General features: G+C 40.4%; 1 pseudogene; it reads right to left on the minus strand.

Moving 5' to 3' along the window:
• The window catches only part of LOC146618533 (polypeptide N-acetylgalactosaminyltransferase 17-like), a 28,418-nt pseudogene that overhangs the window by 2,244 nt on the left and 3,239 nt on the right, over positions 1-22,935 (minus strand).

Here is a 22,935-nt window from a genome sequence, read left to right on the forward strand (position 1 = left end):
AACCTAACGTGCATGTCATCGGACTGTGGGAGGAAGCCGGACTACCTGGAGAGAACCCACGCTAAGACACCATGGGGTCGCTTTTATCTCCGTGGAAGTGCAAGTGTGAAAAACTGGTGGTCTAATAAAAACTGAAGACTTTTTGTTCCATCAAAAGGATAACTTTAAAAAATGCAACTGAAGCATGTCTTGTGAAGAAAGTGTGATGCGGCTGTTAGATTTGTATTGTTGATTGTCATTTATGCTTAGAAATATTTACTTATATATGCTTAGAGTTTTGTAATTAATTGTAGATTGGTAGAGGTTTTGATCCTTGATAGTCTGCAAACTGTGTGTGTATTAGACAGCACTTTGGGAGCATGAGAGGTCATACCGTGTTTTATTGTTTTATGGTAGGATTAACGTAGTTGCGTCTGTTCTAGTCTAGTCTTTGTTTAGATGAACTGCAGGACTTCCTCACCGTGTTATCTAGGATGAACCATCTAGGGTGAGGGGGAGGCTACCCTCTTCCTGACCAAGGATGTTTGACCCTTTGATCAGCAGTCCACACACACACACACACACACACAGACACACACACACACACACACACACACACACACACACACACACACACACACACACACGCACGCAGTAAGGATGGGCGGACATGTCTCAGCCTCCACCACTCTCAGCACTGGAGCCCCCCAGGGGTGTGTTCTGAGCCCCCTGCTGTACTCTTTGTACACATATGACTGTGTGGCCACTACCAGCTCCACCACCATCATCAAGTTTGCTGACGACACCGTCGTGGTGGGCCTGATCTCTGATAACAACGAGACGGCCTACCTGAAGGAGATTAGGAATCTGGAGAACTGGTGCCAGAGGAACAACCTCCTTCTAAACGTCAGTAAGACAAAGGAGCTGATAGTGGACTTCAGCACTAAGCAGGAGAGGAACTACCAGACCCCCGTCATCAACGAGTGCCCAGTGGAGAGAGTGGACAGCTTCAAATACCTCGGAGTTCACATCACGCAGGACCTGTCATGGTCCTGTCACATCAACACCGTGGTGAAAAAGGCCCGTCAGCGTCTCTACCACCTCAGACGCTTGAGAGACTTCCAACTGCCCTCCAAAGTGCTCAGGAACTTTTACTCGTGCACCATAGAGAGCATCCTGGCGGGAAACATCTTAACCTGGTTCGGGAACAGCACCATGCAGGACAGACGAGCTCTACAGAGGGTTGTGCGGTCAGCTGAGCGCACCATCCGCTCCGAGCTCCCTGACCTGCACTCAATCTACAGCAGGCGGTGCTGGACCAAGGCCAGGAAGATCGTGAAGGACCTCAGCCATCCCAACAACAGACTGTTCTCTCTGTTGAGGTCAGGAAAGCGATTCCGCTCCCTGAAGACCAACACAGAGAGACTGAGGAGGAGCTTCTTCCCGCAGGCGATACGGTCTCTCAATCACACCACCACACAGTACTGACCCACACATACAGTTCTTACACACACACTGGACTTTCTGGACTTTGTTTTTGCACAACACTGGTCACTATATTCTTCATTTCCGGTTAATACTTGTACAGCTGCTGTTATTGTGTATATATTTATTTATATTTAGATTTCTTCATACATTCTTATATAGTTCTATACTGTGTATTGGTGTATTTTGTTGTACAGTTATTTTATTTTCAACTTTAATTTATATATTTTATCTTATTCTTCCCAGTTAAATTTACCCTTCATTCTAATTTGTGTTGTACAGTTATTTCATTTTTAACCTTAATTTATATTTTATTCCTTCCTAGTTAAATTTACCCCTTTTTAATTTTTCATATTTATTTCCTACCTTATTCATAGCCTTTCCTTTTTTGTTTTCTTTAGGTCACGAGCAGTTGTCCAAGCATTTCACTACATATCGTACTGTGTATGACTGTGTATGTGACAAATAAAATTTGAATTTGAATTTATTACTCTTTGTGTGTATGTAGACGTCATATGTTAACGAACTTATGCATATTCATGTAACCTCAATAAAAGGACAGTGGTACGGGAGGACGGACGAGAGCAACTGGGGCCAAGCGAAGGAACGGCGATTGTCCGGTTCTCTCCCGTGCACGAGTAACATGAAGCTTGCCTACTTCGTGTCTTGCTTTGCAGTGTAATTATATTGCCTTTAACGTTCCAGCGGATGGGTTCAAGCTACAAACCTATCAGCGGCACTCATTTTTCCAGAATTGAATTGAAATTTTAGCTCCTTTAGCATTTTACCACTGAAGCCTTGACTTTCTGCCTAAAGCACCTGTTTACCACTGTGAGCTAAAAAGAGAGGCCCTTAGGGCTGAAGGGATGAAGAGCTGACACTGGCTGACTCAGGGCTTCAACACAAAAAGTGCAAGACACAATTTTATTCTGACAGCAGAACTCGCTCCTTGGAGGATTTCAGCTGAGCCTGTGATTGAGACACAGCTGCAAATCACATCACCGGAGAAGCTCACTGTATGTTTTCATGAGAAAGCAAAGCAACTGGAAAAAGATGGAGTATACTCTTTAGTATGGTGGTGAGGAAGAGTGTTGTACCTGAGGACCCCACCCATGGCATGGGTGCAGGGTGGCTGTGTGGTTCTCCTTCACACCCTGATCCATACACAGGTGGCTTGCTTTAGAATTGCGGACCTTAAATACACAAAAAAAAAGAGTCAGACTTAATTCATAAAATATGAATATTCCCCAAAATAATTACCGATTAAAAATGTATAAAGGCTAAAAACAAGGATGTGTCAGTGTGGATCAGACAAAGTTCTAAATCTCATTTATTTTCTATTAACAGCTGAGAAGATGTGGATGTACATGCTGTCTGAGTCCCTGCTTTCTTGTTATATTTTGGTCTGTGGAGGAGATACAAGTTTCTTAGGACTTTGTGTAAGTATCATTTATTTAATTTCAGTGGTTTAATTTGTACATCAGATCTTACATCTACAAACTTACTTTTTCCTGTGTCTTTGTCCTTCATGGCTCACCTCACCGTAGAACAGCGTATCGTTGTACCTCCTCATCTCTGGGTAAACGTTGTCTAGGTACCAGTGAAAGCTCTTACATTGCAGACTCTTCCTCAGTGCAACCCTCTGTGATATGTCTCCGTAATCAATACCGTGGTTCTGCAAGAGCAAAGGAAGTTATTATGCCTAAAGTCTCTACATAAATTGTGGAACCAAAAGAAAAACTGTTTGGCTCTGAACATGGACATCTGATAGTCACAAACAGACAAGCATGACTGACAGCATCCTCTCTAAGAGAGGTCTTGGTGCAGAAAAATGCCGTTCTCACCTCCATGGGGATGTTCCAGGCCAGGTAGACATTGGACTTGTACTCATCCATCCAGACCTCTGCCACACGCAGGGCATTAAGGCGTGTGTGGAAAGCTATGTTACTGTGGTAAGGTTTCTTCATTCGTGCAATATGAGCCACTCTGGAGCAAGGCAGCACCTCCATACTGCCTCCACACAGCCACACCTGTGGGTAGTAGGAGTATGAATTAAAGCTCACAATAATATACTGCTGGCTGCTGGGCAGCAGGAAATATAAATAGGCAGATGCACAGTCGCCGCGATGTCCTGATTTATAAAGTCAATTACAGCTAACAGCTGGAGCATAGAGCACCTGGAAGGACGTGTTTTCTTTGTGCTGGAACTAATGAAAGCTAAATCTGTACATTTAGAAGTCCTTCTCGGTTTTTCTTCTTGTTTTCTGTTATATAAAAAATATCTAATTGTTGCTTTTATTCATTTTTTTCTAGCCAACCTTAAGGGGCATCAAGAGGAGCTGAGGTTTTCGGCACTTCAGCACTGGGTTAACTTTTAAGCTCCAACTGTGAGTATACATACATAAATGCATGTTTTTTTACTTATATTGTTTGCTGTGACAACGTATCATCCAGAGCACTCTCCCAGTCAGCGAATACACCATGATGATTCCAGGCATGTCATTAAAGATCAACAAGAAGAGACGGTCAGAAGCACAAGTCATGCTTGAAGATGTGGCCAAAACATCTTCTACAGTTCACCATGCTATTTCCCAGCTTTGATGTAGGACAGCGGGCCAGAACAATAAGACATGAATGCTAGCATAGCCCCAAGAGCTACACAACAACAGAATAAAAAAAGAAGCATAAAAGCAAGCAGTTTACACAATCATAAAAGCATAAGACAACAAGTGAGTTTTGAGTTGGGACTTAAAGAGAGAGATGGAAGAGATATTTCTTAAATCAGGAGGTAGGGAATTCCAGAGTCGTGGAGCAGAGCAGCTGAAAGCCCTGCTCCCCATGGTGGCAAGACGGGGGGAAGGGACGGAGAGAGAAAGGGAAGAAGAAGATCTAAGACATCGAGATGGGGCAGTGATCTGAACCAGATCAGAGAGATATGGAGGAGAGAGATGATGAATAGCCTTAAATGTGTACAAGAGTATTTCTTCTTCCTGACCAAGATTCGTTCCTTTTGTTGCTTCTCATTAACAGAGGTCAAAGAAAGTATAATGATAAAGTGGAGAACTACTGGACATCATTCATTTTTGGTGCTAAAGGTTTAAGAATTAACTGCAGCAGAAGAGCTTCACCTGCTTGTGAAGTGGTTTAGAAAAGAAACCTCAGAGCATGAAGGTTGAATCAATTATCTCCTCATACAAACCACCCAGCAGCTGAGCTGAAAATGATATCAGAATGGCTAGAACAATGTTATGGTGCATCTAGAGCTACTGAAACAGCTCTTAATGCAAAACTTTAAAAAAGAGCTTTTTGACCTAGCAGACTTGCTATTGAAGAAATAGGAAGCTGAACAAGATAACTTCCTCCCAGGATCCTCTCTGGAAACAGCCAGTGGTACTCATCCCTTTTTCCAAAAGCTTCTACACAACCTCAGGAAAAATGGACATGCCCAAATAAGGGCATCATGTAGCTACAATCTCTAAGTTGATCAGTGGTGGAATCCAATGACCTAGCTGTAATCCTTACTTCATTCACAATGATAGCCATCAAAATCAGCAGGTCAAGACTGAGGTATCCTCTGCAGGTTTGGAGAACAAATGTGCAAAGCCAGCAACTGACCAATTAGGAACTATCCCAGCCACAGAAAAACACAGCCCTTAAACAAACACAGAGGCTTCAGAGGAAAACCCCTTGAAGAACAGATGAGAACAGGACATGGTGCTGTGAATTCATTCATGCAGGACTGTGAGTGAGATCAAACCACTGGACCCTGAATTGACCTCTCACTGTTAGGTAGAATTGTTGTGCACATCCACAAGCTTCAAAAGGAGATTAACTGCTCTCATAATGAATAATTTACCCAGAAAGTGGATCTCGGCAGGGTACTCACAGAAGAACTGAGCATCAAAATGGAAAAGAAAGAAGATTTAAGACACGTTAGGCATGGTTGTTGTTGACAGAAGGACTGGTCTGAGTATTTTGGAAACTCCTGATCTACTAGGATATTTCTGTATTACCATCTCTAGGGTTATCCCAAGGGATGGTCCAAAAAAGAGGAAATATCCAATGAGAGACAGTTCTCTGGGTGAAAATATCTTGTTGATACCAGACCCGACCAGAGACTGCTTTGAGCTGACAAGAAGGCAACAGTAAAACAGATAACTTCTTCTTAAAAACCACTTTTGCATTACTTTGAACCGTGAACCTTGAAGAATTTGGGCTAGAGCAGCAGAGGACCATATCAGGTGCTACTCTTGTGAGCTAACAGGAAAGTCTCCACAGTCAGGGGATCTCAATCAGATAGATCACCTTTGGTATATGACGCAATGGGAGATTCCCATCGTGAATGCACAGCTGACAAATCTGCATCAACTGCATGAGGCCATCATGCCACGATCAATCTTTGAGGAATGTTTCCAGTACTTTGTTGAATCTATGCCATGAAGAATTAAAACAGCTCTGAAGGCAAAAGAGTGTCCAACCTAATACTGACAAGGTGTATCTAATAAAGTATCTGCTGAGTGTGTCCAACCCACGAGCCTTCTGCTGTGAACATAATGAAGACATGGATATCCAAGCTATCTGAACCCACGTCAAAGTGATGTGAGCGTAACAGAAACTTCAAACTGACAGGTCGCCAAACAATTGCACAGATGCAACCTATTTCACTCCTGACAAACATTCCTACTGGATAAAAAGTAGGTCCGTCAGTCTTTCTTCACACTGGGAACAATATGAAACATGTTCCATCCACAGATAAGGAGCACTACAAACAGAAAATGGGCACATAGGTTTTAAAGATAACCTATGTGTTTCTGTTACCCAAGGACACGGGTGCTAACCAACAGAGGGTATGCCAAAAAAAAACATTTTACTGCTCTCTGCCACACTCTAAGATAAATAAGCAGTACTATGATTTCATGTAAAAGATGTTGGACAACAACCATGCAAAATTGCCCCATAGAGGTGCTGATATCTACCGCTTAACATTCATTATCCCAAGAATCCTGTTAAAACCCAAACAGTCATTGATTCAAGTGCTTGTTATGAAAGAGTTTCTCTGAATGAGGGCCTTCTCCCTGGACACATCCAAACAATCCTCTTGTAAGGGTTGTAGTGAAATGTAGAAATGTTGTTGTCGCAGGGCAACTCTGGATATGTGTCCCACTGCTTTGTAGTAAAAGAGGAACAGAAAGAAATGTGGTTCTTGAGATGTGACATTGTGGGCTAGATTCATGTCTTTGCTAATACTTCATCTCCAGCAGTTGTAATATATTTATAGGTGCGTTGAAGCTGAATTTTAGCTGTTTTATTGCATCTGTACACGTTTACTTATCTAGACTTAATTTTGGGGGGAATCTTGATATTTTTGATGACAAGATATAAGAACTTTCCATTTCAGATTCAAGTTATGACCAAGTCAACTCAAAGACAAGGCAACCGTTTTTGTCTTTCTAAAAATATTTGATTGTTTAGCTTGCTGGATAAAAGCCAACACACTCGGGTTGTGAAAATGTTTGACGTTATTTTTTCAGGAAAAATCTAATAACCTTGCAGAAAAACAAAAGACTCTCCAATCTCTCAAAATGTACAGAAACAAACTCCAACCTTCCTGCTCTGCTCTACGTGACCTATTTATCTCCATTGCCCTGCTGTGAGCTGCTCACACAGGACTGGTCCTCCAGGACTCTTAATGGGGCCTCATCAGTGGTGCCACGCTACGGTGGCCACTGCTCCACTTAAAACCTACAGGGGTAAAGAGGGAGCAGGAACAAGAGGAAACTGGGTGACACACAAACCCTGATGCCTAGTTCGATGTTCTCCCCTCCGTAGACGTCCATGCCTGAGTCGAGTAGACCGAGTTCTCCAAAGTAGTCCCGATTGGCCACAAAGGAGCATCCAATCATGGCAGGCGTCCTGCAGCCAGGAAAACACACTATCATGTGACACTGAGCGTTTGCAAACACCAGAATGTGTTTTTTTGTGGCTTTATCTGATGTTTATTTTGGAGTACTTTTCTACAACCCAAATCTCCACTATGCAAAGTTTCACACTTTATATTTCAGCCTATTATGTGGAGGGTAAATCTAAACATTTTTGTGCATACTCATGCAATTTATTCTTATTTTTAATTAAAGAATGGAAGGAAATCCAATTTAACACAAATATATGGGTGATAATCAGATAATTAAAATCCTATTTTCACCACTCTCTAATTTAGGCTGTAATTTTTTTATTGCTTTAATGAAGTCTGGTTTCCCATCAGGAGCTTTTTTTCTTGTTTTCCCCTAATCTTCCCCAAAACTAAAAAAAGAACTTGGTGGCAGTTTTATTGAAAATCTTAAAGAAGTGGAAAAAAATACATCTCAGAAGTGTGAGATCTGTGTTCACGTTTAAATGGGAGAAGCTGGCATACCTTATTGGTGCAGACATGTCTCCCTCCTCCCACCACTCTTTGGGTGGATTAATGTACATGCACCACAGTTCCCAGTTGTAGCCATGGCCAGAGTTCTCATAGCGCTCCACCTCAAAGGTATCGTGCTTGATGTTGTCGATTGACGGCAAGATAATCCTCTTGTGGTTTTCTTTTATTCTAGCTAGAACTGGTTCTGACCTGAAAAAAGTGCAAACACACACACACTCACACATTTAGTTGACTTTACTTTGTGCAGAAACAAAGTTTATAACATCTTTTAAGAGCACCACTTTTTTCATCCACTTCAGTCAAATAGAAAGTTCCTTGTGTCGTCCCAGTTTTATCACTAATTCTGTTTGATTCAGCCGAGTTGAGCTCTGCAGGGGGCAGTGAGAGAACTGCACGGTATACCTTAAGTTATGCACTGAGCTCGAAAATGAGATCCACAAAAAGACATCAACAGGATGTGGCAGTTGTCTTAGCGGGGTTAATAAGGTCCCTCATTGCATGCTAATTTCTTGACAGTATTTAGCCTTTGATTCAGTTCACCACCAAGCGCTCAGCTTTTTTGAATTAGTACAAAACCTTCATTTTTTATGGTTACTAAAAATTTACTTTTACGACAAGTTCTCCAAGAGGGGTCCTGTTTTGGTGTGTGTTTTATGTGTGCTTGTGATGTTTTTTTTTAAATAAAATCCGTTCAACCTGATCCCACAGCCTCAAGTGTCTCATTTTAAAACTTCTCAGGCGTGAAATAGCTTGGCTCTTCCTTTTATGCAGCTTCAGCTATCCTTTGTCTTCTCTTTCCATGGTTTCTTTGCACTTTGTAGCACTCTTTTAACACTGATACCCAAAGCTCTATTATTGTCATTGTTGTTATCATGAATAAGTAGAGAGATACTCCCATACGGTTTATGACAAAATTTAATCCGAAGTGATTGATGGCCCTAATCATGACCTTTTGACCTCGCCCCTCCCCCCCGGAAGCGAGTAATGACCGTGACGAATTGCATCCGGAGAAGGGGGGGGCGGGAACCCCCCGACATCCGGAGAAGGGGGGGCGAACCCCGGAAGCGCGCCATCTGTCGCTAAGCGTGTCGAATTGCATCCTGAGAAGGGAGGGGGGGTAAACCTCCGGAAGCGCGCCATCTGTTGTTGGGAAAAAAAAAGAAAAAAGTTTTTAGAGGGAGGAGAATAAAAGCAGAGAGGAGGAGTTCACAATTTCTAAGCCTCAGACACACAAGATGGATTTCATTCTGCAGCCCAGCAGCTCTCCTGTGTCCGATGAGATCTGCTCTCCCAAAGAAGAAGGCTTTGAATATGCCATATTCAAATACAGCATATTTACTAAGGAAGGCCTCGATCCGGACCTTATGACACTTCCGGAAATACTCCGGAATTGTCTAGTCATTTTCAGACCTGATGCGTCATGTTCCATATACATGAGGGGAGGGGTTTGGTTCCTGAAGCACAGCGGTGATGCAGCAGCTGATTTTGTGCTGTATAGAGAGACAGAGCGGCAGCTAGTTTTCCGCAAACTCATAGTCTGAATTCTGTTTCAATATTATGACGATTTTCTCTGTATTTCTTAATGGGAATAAAGAGTGACTTCCTGTAGAGATTTCAATAGTATTTTATTTTCCTATAATACAGACGCAGTAAAAAAAACCTTTAAGATGATCTGCCTAGCAACAAATTGCATTTTTAGGCTACACCATAGCTTGTGATGAAAAGAAGAACTTTCTATCCGCTTGTAACCTACAGGCTGCCTACCCCGTATGTGTAAAAATGAATAAATATCCCTTAGTGAATACTTTTCTTTGAATACTACTTTTCCTTTTGAGAATCCCTTTTACAAGGGACTGAAAAAACAAACCATAATTGCCGTGACAGGCGATCTTGTTTCACACACACACACACACACACACACACACACACACACACACACACACACACACACACACACACACACACACCGCGGGTCAAGGAGGAGTGAGATATCAGATATCAGTTTTTTCTCAATGCTTATAACCTATAACGCGCCCCCCAAAACAATATTATTATTATTAAAACATCTATAAGGTAGGTTTTGCGCAGCCTGCTCCTTGTCAGACCAAAGTTTTTTTCTTCATTACTTTTAGCTACTTTTACACTGGGTTTTCTCAATAGACAGAAAATGAAAATGAGGAGTCAACAGCCGATATTATCATTGCTTGTAACCCGGTAAATAATTTCGTACATCTCCCCATAAAATAAGCCTTAGTGGAAAAAAGCTCATATTCAAATAAGTTTATTCCCCTCTGTGGGAAAGAGTTTTTTTCTCAGAGTCAACCATGAGGCGAGTTTTGTCAACAGCAATTGTCCATTTGGTAAAACAAATATCCGCCTCTAAGTCGTATTTTACCGTTGCAGAATGTGGAAAACAGACAGCCCTCACAGGAGGCACCCAGGGGCCCACCTCACACACCATAGTTAAAATATTTAAATTTCAACTAAATTTGTAGTAATGATCGGATTTCCTCACTTATCTACACCACACTCCTTGATTTCTTATCGTTTCTTATCGTTCCTCTGTCCCTTAATAGAAACTATCCTCCCTTTCAGTTGTCTTTTGCACTTCCATATCGCAAAGCAGTTACTGTAGGTTATTTTCTGCTTATGCATTAATGTAATTAATTAACTTATTTATCCTTAAGTACGGTAATGACTTGAGTTCTAATGCTTTTTGTCTCTTGAGTTAGCCGTCAATGTGGGATTTTTTTACCCTTTTGTTCAGTTAAAGCTGCCTTTCATTCTTCAACGCAGCTTAAACTCTAATAGGTAAGCTTTCTTGTAATTTCTTAGTTCTGCAGGCTTCTTGAAAGACATCCGAGACTCTTCTTTGGATGCTGGATGCCTTTTGTTTTGTTTTCTGTCAAGATGATCCCACACTGCTTCGATTATCTTGAGGTTCGAACCCTGGAGAGATCAATCCATGACTGATGCGTTGTTTCATCCAGGCATACTTTGACTACAATGGCAGTATGTTTGCGATCATTGTCGTACTGAAAGTTGCTGCCAATCAGACATTACTTGGTATTACATGGTCGATCAAAATCTGGTGGAACTTTTCTACATTCATAATTTGATTAATTTGGATAAGAGCTCCAACAACACTGGCTGAAATCCAGCCTCAAAGCACGGTAGAGTATCCACGCTGTGTTAAAGACGGCTATAGACATTCACTGTTGTATCTCTCTTCGGACCTCTTCCATGCATATTTCAAATTTGGATTCATTACTCCATAAGACATATTACAGCTGATTTCTTTTTCCAGTCAATTTCTTGTGTAATTTGGCACACCTCAGCCTTATTTTTCTCTGTTCTCCTTCCTTAAGAATGGCTTATTAACAGCCACCCTTCCAACTCAGATAACTTTTGATGAAATGTTTACAGCACTTGAGTTACTCGCCACGGCCATCCTAAATGCTAAGAACACTAAACTTTAATTCTAAATTACGTTAACCAGAAAAAACAAGCCAAAGTCGAGATGTTGCTGAGCTGACCTGTGCTATGCTATGCCTTCTAAAGCACGTATAATGTAAACAGAACTGGTCTTTGCACAGAAGCCTGTGGAGCTTCATAATTAACCTCAGTGTGTGAAGAGCACTCTCCATTTAATAATAGCTGTAATAAAATGTTATGGCCGACGGTGTTAAACGCTGCACTTGGGTCTAGCAGGGAAGATTTCAACTTTTCAATACGAATGAAGGCTGAAAACTGATTAGATTAATGTCTGATGATCTTTTCTGTGCTTCTTCAAGTTTGTAACACCAAACATATTAAAGGATGATGTAAGGCTCACAGGAAGAGTTTAATTAGACACACATTTACTATTTTCTTTATACTCTTTCTTTCTTGACATGTTTAATATGATTACTATCAGAGGAGAAAATGACCCTTGTGTAGTTTAAAAAAGTTTTATTTAATCAAACTGTAATGTTGTTGAACTCTGACGGACGTGTCTTTTAATCTTGTCAACAAATCCTTAATCATCTAAATCTGCCATTTATCATCTAGTAAAATGTTCCCTCTGCTTCTGCTGCACATCTCCCCGGACACTCTCCGCTTCACCTGTCCTGTGCAGGTGGTCCAACCCCTGCCTGCCTCCTTAAACTGGGGTGTTTAAATCTCTTTACCTCTGTTGTGAACTTCACACAAAGTTTGTGGTAACAAAATCAAACTGACGAGGATCTCGTTTGAAAAACACACACTCACGAGACAAAATAAAAACAGACTGCTCAAAGCAAAAGCAGAGCCCTCACAGCTGGTAGTACAAAACACAGCGACAACATGCGTATTAGATACCCTCAGTGCCAGAAGCATAAATATGAAAAAATGTGATCACCAAGAGTATCCTAACAACGGCGTTGAGGTGGGTGTTACAGTAAAAAAAAAAAGTAGCCAAATTTTCATCTGAAAATGTTGAATTTTAGTAAAAACAATGCTCTGTAGTTTGATACTGTCGTTACAGACTAAGCAGATGTTTAAAGCCTTCGGACGCTCATTTGAAACGCACTCATTCTCCTTATCAGCTGGAAACATTAAAGCCGTAAAATGACTTTTTCAAACGGATAAAAACTATTGAACAACAGCAATGTTGAGCCTGTTCCAAAATTTGGATGTACATGTGTTGAAGGTGTGGGTCTTGTTGAATTATTAAACATACATTCTTTAATTTTTCGAGCCACAAAAACAACAACTTTTAATTTTCTTCTGCTTGAGTATCGGCCTCGGGTAGCTCTACTTATCATTGCTCAGTCAGTTGTCTGTTTGTGCTACTTTTTTAAGGAGCAGCGTATTATTGGTAAGGGTGACTTTATGTGTTTAGCTACTTAAGTGGAAGTACTGTGGATAGTTTTACCTTACATACATAGATCTACCAATACAGCTTCTGAGGTAACTGTTTACAAAATGTTATAATCTATTCAAAGGTTCTTTGCAATTTTACATTGATAAACATTATCCTTAACACATTTGGCCCACATAAAGTACTATGGCCATCACACTGTCATTTAGAATTGTTTAAATAACTCCTGTCTTAAGTCCTTCCATCAAAAAAAAAAAAAAAAAAAAAAAAAAACATGGTTCACTTTTACATCACAAAATGTTAGAAATATAAGTCGTTCATAACAAACTGAAAGGTTGGGAGTTTAAAAATCCAAACCGATGGAAGAATCAGAATCAGAATACTTTATTGATCCCTGGGGGAAATTATTTTTTGTTACAGTGCTCCATTATAAACCAACATTAAGACAAGACAGACAATACACTAACTAAGAATAGTACAATATATACATATATATACATACATACATACATACATACATAAGTCACTCATAAATAAATAGCTGGAAAAGAAACATGTGTAGCTGTAGCAGCAAACAGTGTGTTAAGTGGATGCGTTGTACAGGGAGATGGCCACAGGCAGGAAAGATTTCCTGTGTCGTTCAGTGGTGCTTTTCGGTAATCTCAGTCTCTCACTGAACGTGCTCCTGTGACTGACCAGCATGTCATGGAGTGGGTGGGAGGTGTTATCCAACATTGTCTTTATCTTGGACAGCATCCGCCTCTCCGACACCACCTTGAGGGTGTCCAGCTCCATCCCCACAACATTGCTGGCCTTACGGATCAGTTTATCGAGTCTGTTGGCATCTGCGACCCTCAGCCTGCTCCCCCAGCATGCAACAGCATAGAGGATCGCACTGGCCACAACAGACTCATAGAAAACTCATAGAAAATAGGAAGCAGAAGTAGAAGACTATAACGTCTCAGAGCACACGGTGTCTATTATTGTGTAGACATGTATAAATAAGAGCTTAATAAAGATGCTTAATTTCTTAAGAAATAAACAGGTGGAGTGATCTTTATCAAAAGTGGATGTTGCATCTGTGGCTAAACCACTGTACCCAAAAAAACTTTAAAAATCTACTGTGTGTGAGGCTGTGTAAGTAAAGCTTGCCCTTCACACCCGCGTGTAATAAACCATTTGTTGAGGGGTTGTGGATTTGGCACCTCAGCATTGTGAAAGTGGGGAAACATGTTTCTGGCTGTGCATAAGATTTCTGCTTACAACTTAGAATCTCAGTTCTAAATGAAATTCAGATGTTTTTTTTAAGTATGGCTAATGTATTATTTGACTTCTAAGACACACACACACACACACACACACACACACACACACACACACACACACAAGAACAACACAGAGAAGAACAAGAGGGGGTCGTTTTACTACGCATCATAAAAACGCAATCATTCATAACATGGACAGTGAGAAGTAAAACTCGTCGTCTTACCACATGTTATATTCTGTAAACTTAAAATAATCCGCAGAAATTAGAGTTTAGTGTTTTAATTCATCTATTAAAAAACACGAGTCAACATTACTGAAGTGACGCTTTAACGATGCGTCTTATCATCGTGTTTATGATGATAAAACATGTTCTCTCGTTAGTAGATGTCTGCGCTGTCACTTGTCACGAAAATGTTCAGAGCCAGGGTTCCTCTTTAATTACCATTGATCGTTAATAGGGTCACAAAAGATTTGTCGCATTATCCCCATAAACAAAATGCTTTTATAGAAATCATTGTGATACAAATATTTAGATTCTTGATTCACAATGTGCACGAACTCAAAATCTTTAGAGGTTCATATTTACTGATACTGTCGTGACCTTCCTTCTGTGATTGGATTTTCACTTATTGTCGGCTTTACAGTCACATAAAATTCATTCCAATTTTTTGCCTTTGCTTCAATTAAGGTGTTTCTTTAAATCTACAGCAGCTCCCTTTTCAAAAGGTTTACTGACATAGTAAGGAAGTAGCTAGGGAACTCGGTAAGTATGAGCAACAACAGCTTAGGGACTGTTTCTACAATAAAGAGGAATTCATCATCATCTGCAGTTCATCAAAAAAAAAAAACAATTCAGCAGATCCTCAAAGTATGGATACAATCTGTTTTCAGCTGTAGAGGTACGCTTCACGTACTTATCAACATGCAGTTTAGAGGCTTGCATTAGAGTGCTTTGGTACTTGGACCTCTTTTATTTAGCACGGTTATACCGTTGTGTATTTAGCTATATAAATATGCTCAAGAGTCTATCGTATGTTTGTCATGCAATTAAAAATTCAAAAATATAATTTTTAAATCAGTAACTTTGCAAATTTAGCGCGGACCCTCACCCCTCCCTCCGGCTCCCACGGCCCCGCTGTCACCGTAAGACTCATACTCTTCCCCCCACGTATGCTGCTATTGATCGTTGTCAGTTGTCAGTAAACCTTTTGAAAAGGGAGCTGCTGTAGATTTAAAGAAACACCTTAATTGAAGCAAAGGCAAAAAATTGGAATGAATTTTATGTGACTGTAAAGCCGACAATAAGTGAAAATCCAAAAAACGCCTCCAATCCTAATGATCTCCCCCCCCCCCTCTCCCTCTCTCTCTGTGTGTGTGTGTGTGTGTGTGTGTGTGTGTGTGTGTGTGTGTGTGTGTGTGTGTGTCCTCACAGAAGGAAGGTCACGACAGGAGCTTTTTTCAATCAGTTTTTACAAGAAGTGTAGCTCATACAATGGTATAAATGTATTATTTGCGATACTTTATAAATATGAACCTCTAAAGATTTTGAGTTCGTGCACATTGTGAATCAAGAATCTAAATATTTGTATCACAATGATTTCTATAAAAGCATTTTGTTTATGGGGATAATGCGACAAATCTTTTGTGACCCTATTAACGATCAATGGTAATTAAAGAGGAACCCTGGCTCTGAACATTTTCGTGACAAGTGACAGCGCAGACATCTACTAACGAGAGAACATGTTTTATCATCATAAACACGATGATAAGACGCATCGTTAAAGCGTCACTTCAGTAATGTTGACTCGTGTTTTTTAATAGATGAATTAAAACACTAAACTCTAATTTCTGCGGATTATTTTAAGTTTACAGAATATAACATGTGGTAAGACGACGAGTTTTACTTCTCACTGTCCATGTTATGAATGATTGCGTTTTTATGATGCGTAGTAAAACGACCCCCTCTTCTTCTTCTCTGTGTTGTTCTTGTGTGTGTGTGTGTGTGTGTGTGTGTGTGTGTGTGTGTGTGTGTGTGTCTTAGAAGTCAAATAATACATTAGCCATACTTAAAAAAACATCTGAATTTCATTTAGAACTGAGATTCTAATTTGTAAGCAGAAATCTTATGCACAGCCAGAAACATGTTTCCCCACTTTCACAATGCTGAGGTGCCAAATCCACAACCCCCCAACAAATGGTTTATTACACGCGGGTGTGAAGGGCAAGCTTTACTTACACAGCCTCACACACAGTAGATTTTTAAAGTTTTTTTGGGTACAGTGGTTTAGCCACAGATGCAACATCCACTTTTGATAAAGATCACTCCACCTGTTTATTTCTTAAGAAATTAAGCATCTTTATTAAGCTCTTATTTATACATGTCTACACAATAATAGACACCGTGTGCTCTGAGACGTTATAGTCTTCTACTTCTGCTTCCTATTTTCTATGAGTTTTCTATGAGTCTGTTGTGGCCAGTGCGATCCTCTATGCTGTTGCATGCTGGGGGAGCAGGCTGAGGGTCGCAGATGCCAACAGACTCGATAAACTAATCCGTAAGGCCAGCAATGTTGTGGGGATGGAGCTGGACACCCTCAAGGTGGTGTCGGAGAGGCGGATGCTGTCCAAGATAAAGACAATGTTGGATAACACCTCCCACCCACTCCATGACATGCTGGTCAGTCACAGGAGCACGTTCAGTGAGAGACTGAGATTACCGAAAAGCACCACTGAACGACACAGGAAATCTTTCCTGCCTGTGGCCATCTCCCTGTACAACGCATCCACTTAACACACTGTTTGCTGCTACAGCTACACATGTTTCTTTTCCAGCTATTTATTTATGAGTGACTTATGTATGTATGTATGTATGTATGTATATATATGTATATATTGTACTATTCTTAGTTAGTGTATTGTCTGTCTTGTCTTAATGTTGGTTTATAATGGAGCACTGTAACAAAAAATAATTTCCCCCAGGGATCAATAAAGTATTCTGATTCTGATTCTTCCATCGGTTTGGATTTTTAAACTCCCAACCTTTCAGTTTGTTATGAACGACTTATATTTCTAACATTTTGTGATGTAAAAGTGAACCATGTTTTTTTTTTTTTTTTTTTTTTTTTTTGATGGAAGGACTTAAGACAGGAGTTATTTAAACAATTCTAAATGACAGTGTGATGGCCATAGTACTTTATGTGGGCCAAATGTGTTAAGGATAATGTTTATCAATGTAAAATTGCAAAGAACCTTTGAATAGATTATAACATTTTGTAAACAGTTACCTCAGAAGCTGTATTGGTAGATCTATGTATGTAAGGTAAAACTATCCACAGTACTTCCACTTAAGTAGCTAAACACATAAAGTCACCCTTACCAATAATACGCTGCTCCTTAAAAAAGTAGCACAAACAGACAACTGACTGAGCAATGATAAGTAGAGCTACCCGAGGCCGATACTCAAGCAGAAGAAAATTAAAAGTTGTTGTTTTTGTGGCTCGAAAAATTAAAGAATGTATGTTTAATAATTCAACAAGACCCACACCTTCAACACATGTACATCCAAATTTTGGAACAGGCTCAACATTGCTGTTGTTCAATAGTTTTTATCCGTTTGAAAAAGTCATTTTACGGCTTTAATGTTTCCAGCTGATAAGGAGAATGAGTGCGTTTCAAATGAGCGTCCGAAGGCTTTAAACATCTGCTTAGTCTGTAACGACAGTATCAAACTACAGAGCATTGTTTTTACTAAAATTCAACATTTTCAGATGAAAATTTGGCTACTTTTTTTTTTTACTGTAACACCCACCTCAACGCCGTTGTTAGGATACTCTTGGTGATCACATTTTTTCATATTTATGCTTCTGGCACTGAGGGTATCTAATACGCATGTTGTCGCTGTGTTTTGTACTACCAGCTGTGAGGGCTCTGCTTTTGCTTTGAGCAGTCTGTTTTTATTTTGTCTCGTGAGTGTGTGTTTTTCAAACGAGATCCTCGTCAGTTTGATTTTGTTACCACAAACTTTGTGTGAAGTTCACAACAGAGGTAAAGAGATTTAAACACCCCAGTTTAAGGAGGCAGGCAGGGGTTGGACCACCTGCACAGGACAGGTGAAGCGGAGAGTGTCCGGGGAGATGTGCAGCAGAAGCAGAGGGAACATTTTACTAGATGATAAATGGCAGATTTAGATGATTAAGGATTTGTTGACAAGATTAAAAGACACATCCGTCAGAGTTCAACAACATTACAGTTTGATTAAATAAAACTTTTTTAAACTACACAAGGGTCATTTTCTCCTCTGATAGTAATCATATTAAACATGTCAAGAAAGAAAGAGTATAAAGAAAATAGTAAATGTGTGTCTAATTAAACTCTTCCTGTGAGCCTTACATCATCCTTTAATATGTTTGGTGTTACAAACTTGAAGAAGCACAGAAAAGATCATCAGACATTAATCTAATCAGTTTTCAGCCTTCATTCGTATTGAAAAGTTGAAATCTTCCCTGCTAGACCCAAGTGCAGCGTTTAACACCGTCGGCCATAACATTTTATTACAGCTATTATTAAATGGAGAGTGCTCTTCACACACTGAGGTTAATTATGAAGCTCCACAGGCTTCTGTGCAAAGACCAGTTCTGTTTACATTATACGTGCTTTAGAAGGCATAGCATAGCACAGGTCAGCTCAGCAACATCTCGACTTTGGCTTGTTTTTTCTGGTTAACGTAATTTAGAATTAAAGTTTAGTGTTCTTAGCATTTAGGATGGCCGTGGCGAGTAACTCAAGTGCTGTAAACATTTCATCAAAAGTTATCTGAGTTGGAAGGGTGGCTGTTAATAAGCCATTCTTAAGGAAGGAGAACAGAGAAAAATAAGGCTGAGGTGTGCCAAATTACACAAGAAATTGACTGGAAAAAGAAATCAGCTGTAATATGTCTTATGGAGTAATGAATCCAAATTTGAAATATGCATGGAAGAGGTCCGAAGAGAGATACAACAGTGAATGTCTATAGCCGTCTTTAACACAGCGTGGATACTCTACCGTGCTTTGAGGCTGGATTTCAGCCAGTGTTGTTGGAGCTCTTATCCAAATTAATCAAATTATGAATGTAGAAAAGTTCCACCAGATTTTGATCGACCATGTAATACCAAGTAATGTCTGATTGGCAGCAACTTTCAGTACGACAATGATCGCAAACATACTGCCATTGTAGTCAAAGTATGCCTGGATGAAACAACGCATCAGTCATGGATTGATCTCTCCAGGGTTCGAACCTCAAGATAATCGAAGCAGTGTGGGATCATCTTGACAGAAAACAAAACAAAAGGCATCCAGCATCCAAAGAAGAGTCTCGGATGTCTTTCAAGAAGCCTGCAGAACTAAGAAATTACAAGAAAGCTTACCTATTAGAGTTTAAGCTGCGTTGAAGAATGAAAGGCAGCTTTAACTGAACAAAAGGGTAAAAAAATCCCACATTGACGGCTAACTCAAGAGACAAAAAGCATTAGAACTCAAGTCATTACCGTACTTAAGGATAAATAAGTTAATTAATTACATTAATGCATAAGCAGAAAATAACCTACAGTAACTGCTTTGCGATATGGAAGTGCAAAAGACAACTGAAAGGGAGGATAGTTTCTATTAAGGGACAGAGGAACGATAAGAAACGATAAGAAATCAAGGAGTGTGGTGTAGATAAGTGAGGAAATCCGATCATTACTACAAATTTAGTTGAAATTTAAATATTTTAACTATGGTGTGTGAGGTGGGCCCCTGGGTGCCTCCTGTGAGGGCTGTCTGTTTTCCACATTCTGCAACGGTAAAATACGACTTAGAGGCGGATATTTGTTTTACCAAATGGACAATTGCTGTTGACAAAACTCGCCTCATGGTTGACTCTGAGAAAAAAACTCTTTCCCACAGAGGGGAATAAACTTATTCGAATATGAGCTTTTTTCCACTAAGGCTTATTTTATGGGGAGATGTACGAAATTATTTACCGGGTTACAAGCAATGATAATATCGGCTGTTGACTCCTCATTTTCATTTTCTGTCTATTGAGAAAACCCAGTGTAAAAGTAGCTAAAAGTAATGAAGAAAAAAACTTTGGTCTGACAAGGAGCAGGCTGCGCAAAACCTACCTTATAGATGTTTTAATAATAATAATATTGTTTTGGGGGGCGCGTTATAGGTTATAAGCATTGAGAAAAAACTGATATCTGATATCTCACTCCTCCTTGACCCGCGGTGTGTGTGTGTGTGTGTGTGTGTGTGTGTGTGTGTGTGTGTGTGTGTGTGTGTGTGTGAAACAAGATCGCCTGTCACGGCAATTATGGTTTGTTTTTTCAGTCCCTTGTAAAAGGGATTCTCAAAAGGAAAAGTAGTATTCAAAGAAAAGTATTCACTAAGGGATATTTATTCATTTTTACACATACGGGGTAGGCAGCCTGTAGGTTACAAGCGGATAGAAAGTTCTTCTTTTCATCACAAGCTATGGTGTAGCCTAAAAATGCAATTTGTTGCTAGGCAGATCATCTTAAAGGTTTTTTTTACTGCGTCTGTATTATAGGAAAATAAAATACTATTGAAATCTCTACAGGAAGTCACTCTTTATTCCCATTAAGAAATACAGAGAAAATCGTCATAATATTGAAACAGAATTCAGACTATGAGTTTGCGGAAAACTAGCTGCCGCTCTGTCTCTCTATACAGCACAAAATCAGCTGCTGCATCACCGCTGTGCTTCAGGAACCAAACCCCTCCCCTCATGTATATGGAACATGACGCATCAGGTCTGAAAATGACTAGACAATTCCGGAGTATTTCCGGAAGTGTCATAAGGTCCGGATCGAGGCCTTCCTTAGTAAATATGCTGTAATTGAATATGGCATATTCAAAGCCTTCTTCTTTGGGAGAGCAGATCTCATCGGACACAGGAGAGCTGCTGGGCTGCAGAATGAAATCCATCTTGTGTGTCTGAGGCTTAGAAATTGTGAACTCCTCCTCTCTGCTTTTATTCTCCTCCCTCTAAAAACTTTTTTCTTTTTTTTTCCCAACAACAGATGGCGCGCTTCCGGAGGTTTACCCCCCCTCCCTTCTCAGGATGCAATTCGACACGCTTAGCGACAGATGGCGCGCTTCCGGGGTTCGCCCCCCCTTCTCCGGATGTCGGGGGGTTCCCGCCCCCCCCCCTTCTCCGGATGCAATTCGTCACGGTCATTACTCGCTTCCGGGGGGGAGGGGGGAGGTCAAAAGGTCATGATTAGGGCCATCAATCACTTTGGATTAAATTTTGTCATAAACCGTATGGGAGTATCTCTCTATAAGTTATTCCAATGTTCATACATTTGGCAAAGATATGTTTTTTTCCAGATTTAATTTTGAGTACATGTCATTTTTGTTTTTGAATGCTGTGTTTCACTTTAATTTACACTAAAATAAGCCTTTTTCCAAATACCAAAAATTCACTCCTGACTGTTAATAACACCGTGCTTCCCGCTAGATGATAGGACCCACTCACCATGATGGGGTGAACTCCACATGGGCATCAAAAAATCCTGTCACCTCAGCAGTGGCTACCTTCCAACCCTCGATCCTGGCCCTGATCAATCCCTCTCTCTTTTGGTTCCTTACAATCTTCACCAGGCCGGGATAGCGTTTGTTCACATACTCCTCCAGTGGACCTTTCAGTTGCTCTACAGTTCAGAAAATGAAGATAACACATCAAACAAAACAAGTCAGAAATGCTTATAAAGACTGATCTTTAGTTGATCTTTGAATCTGCAGTTTAGCTTATAATCTGCACATCTATCCTTGAACAGTCTGCCAGCTGGAGTTTTCCAGTATTTGATCTGATGTCAGGACTAATAAAGCCTGAAAAGAATATATCACCATTGCAGCTAAGTTGGCGAGTTTAAGAAGAATCCCTACATGCTAAAGAAAGTGCTTGTATTTTTTTCTTAGCTTCTCTAACATCAGATCCATTGCAGCCCTCTTTACTGAAGAAAGGAGGAAAAAAAGAAAAATGCTGTTCCAGAGTCCCCTCTGGCAGCAACAATCAAAGCCTGACACATTATGCCTAGCTTGCATAATTATTTTCATGCAATCACAATAATTGGAATTCATGTCGATAAATATGAAAGGACAGCAGAGTGAGCTTAAGCAACCATTCCCAGTATGACAACTCTTTTGTCTCACTTCTCTCACTGGCAGCCTGCACTCCTTTATAAACCTCACATCAAGCCTTAGTATTGGTTGTGTGAAACAACATGATAAGAACACAAAGGGCAACCCACTAAGCACTAAATGGTAAATGGCCTGCATTTGTATAGCGCTTTTCTAGTCCCTAAGGACCCCAAAGCGCTTCACACTACATAATAAGTATTTGGTCAATAACAAAAATACAACTCAATACTTTGTAACATAACCTTTGTTGGCAATAACAGAGGTCAAACGTTTACTATAGGTCTTTACCAGGTTTGCACACACAGTAGCTGGTATTTTGGCCCATTCCTCCATGCAGATCTTCTCGAGAGCAGTGATGTTTTGGGGCTGTCGCCGAGCAACACGGACTTTCAACTCCCGCCACAGATTTTCTATGGGGTTGAGGTCTGGAGACTGGCTAGGCCACTCCAGGACTTTCAAATGCTTCTTACGGAGCCACTCCTTTGTTGCCCGGGTGGTGTGTTTTGGATCATTGTCATGTTGGAAGACCCAGCCTCGTTTCATCTTCAAAGTTCTCACTGATGGAAGGAGGTTTTGGCTCAAAATCTCACGATACATGGCCCCATTCATTCTGTCCTTAACACGGATCAGTCGTCCTGTCCCCTTGGCAGAAAAACAGCCCCATAGCATGATGTTTCCACCCCCATGCTTCACAGTAGGTATGGTGTTCTTGGGATGCAACTCAGTATTCTTCTTCCTCCAAACACAACGAGTTGAGTTT

This window comes from Diplotaxodon limnothrissa, linkage group LG14 (assembly GCF_057381915.1).
Source record: "Diplotaxodon limnothrissa isolate DT_005_m linkage group LG14, D_limnothrissa_male_GT1.1, whole genome shotgun sequence".
NCBI classification, from domain to species: Eukaryota; Metazoa; Chordata; class Actinopteri; order Cichliformes; family Cichlidae; genus Diplotaxodon; species Diplotaxodon limnothrissa.